This window comes from Muntiacus reevesi, chromosome 9, assembly GCF_963930625.1.
Source record: "Muntiacus reevesi chromosome 9, mMunRee1.1, whole genome shotgun sequence".
Lineage (NCBI taxonomy): Eukaryota > Metazoa > Chordata > Mammalia > Artiodactyla > Cervidae > Muntiacus > Muntiacus reevesi.
The window spans coordinates 29940237-29942321 of NC_089257.1; the positions used below are offsets into that span (position 1 = coordinate 29940237).

The following is a 2085-nucleotide window of genomic DNA, read 5'->3' on the forward strand; positions in this document are numbered from 1 at the left end:
GACTAACTGACCATCTCTGAATTATTTCTGGGGGTTCCAGGTGCATCTCTCATCTGCCTAGGCAAAGATTGGTCCATGAATTTATGCTTTGGCTTTCTGGGTCTTTTATTCATTTGCTCAACAAATATTATTAGGGTCTTTTTTGTTTGTTTGTTTGTTTTTTAAACTTTACTCATCCACACTGTTCTGGAGAAGGGCAGGCTCACTTTAATGTGCTATCCTCTCGGGCTTCTGCCAGTTCTCACTCCATGCATTTCTGCTTATCCCGCTCCTTTTTCGCCTCAGCTGCTATCCTCCTCTCTCCTTCTGCCCAGGGTTTTGGGTAATTGTAGCGCCTGGCTCCATAGGCCATGCTGAGGAACAGGGCAGAGTAACTGCCCAGCTCGATGAGCGGAGAGACCTGCACCAGTGAAACCATCCTGACCATGACCCTCCCGCCGGAAGCCCAGTTCAGACCCAACAAATACTATTAAGGTCTTATCATATGCCAGAGCTTCCCAGGTAGCACAGTGGTAAAGAATCTGCCTGCTAATGCAGATGGAGACATAAGATAACATGAGTTCGATCCCTGGATCTGGAAGATTCCCTAGAGTAGAAAATGGCAACCCACTCCAGTATTCTTGCCTGGAAAATTCCATGGACAGAGGAGCCTGGCGGGCTACAGTCCCTGCGGTCACAAAGAGTCAGATATGGCTAAGCACGCTCACACTCACGCTGCTATGTGCCAGGCACTGAGAAGCAATGAACAAGACAAGTATGGTTCCTGCATTCACAAAGATGGCATTCTAGTGAGAGGGAAGGTAAGAAAACAAGATAAGTATGTCAAGCAGTGATGAATACTACCCAGGAATATAAAACAGGGTTGGGTTAGAAGATGTAGAATGGGAAAGTGGGGGTACCTAAGGCTTCTCTGGGGAGGAACTGTCAAAAGTGTCTGCCTCATAACTGCCATTTGCTTCATAATCACTTCTGCTGATGCTTTCTTGGGCTGCCTATGGTCTGTGGCTGGAGGGAATTGGCACTGCTGTGGAAGGAGTGGATCTCTGTCATCCAAACTGTTTATTGCTCAGTCTCCCAATTCTGCTTAACTGCCTCACTTGGTTCCCAAAGCATAGTTCTCCAGTCCTTCAGAGAACCAGACTATCTACATTTCTTGCCCTTCACCTGATGCCAAAAGCTCAGCCTCTCTGTACACTGGTGGCAAATCAAATCTCAGAGAGCGTTTTGGCTGAAGTAGAAAAGAACAGCTTCATCGCTTTGCCAGGCAAAGAAGGACACAGTGCGTTCCTTCCTCAAAAAACTATGTGTCCCAACCCAGGAGGATTTGATGAAGAGTTTTATAGCAATAGTTCAAGGGTGGTGCTGTGGGTCTCAGATGGTGGGTTACCTAATCCTGATGCCCTTCTCTTGTCCCTTTAATCTTGCATCAAGTGGCTTGGCTGCTCCTCTCTTGATCAGCAACTGCTTGAATCTGCTCTTTGGAACTCGGAGAAGGTCATGGAGGCTGGTCTTGCCTACAGGAAACGGAGGACAATAAAAGGCCTCCATGCCCAGGAGACCCACAGGGACCCACCTGACTTCATACTTTCTATTCCAAGGTATTCAAGCATTCATCTGGACTCAGTCCTTCTTCTACCCCTTTCCTCTCAGGCTCATTCCATTCTCCAAACACAGCTCCTTCCTTCTCGTGTGCTGTGTGTTCAATTGTGTCCAACTGCTTGTGATCCCATGGACTGTAGCCCTCCAGGCTCCTCTGTCCATGGAATTTTCAGGCAAGAATACTGCAGTGGGTTGCCATTTCCTTCTCCAAGGAATCTTCCCAACCCAGGGATTGAACCCAGGTCTCCTGCATTGCAGGTGGAAACTTTTACTACTGAACCATCTGGGAAGCCTTCTTAGATCAAAATTAAACTCCCCTTATCAGTTCAGGGTTCTGGCCACTTTGACACAGGGAGCATTGTGTCCACCACCCAGGTATTCCCCAGGAAGAAGTACAGCCTCAGGGTAAGATCCTGAGATCAGAGCCAGAGTAGCTGGGTTTGATACTGGCTTTTCTCCTTGCTAGTTTTGTGAACAGTTTCTGCC

General features: G+C 47.7%; 1 pseudogene; it reads right to left on the bottom strand.

Annotated features, from left to right (window-relative positions):
* Window positions 1–241: 241 nt before the first annotated feature.
* LOC136174218 (ATP synthase subunit e, mitochondrial pseudogene) lies at window positions 242–418 on the bottom strand (annotated as a pseudogene).
* Between the last annotated feature and the right edge of the window lie 1667 nt (window positions 419–2085).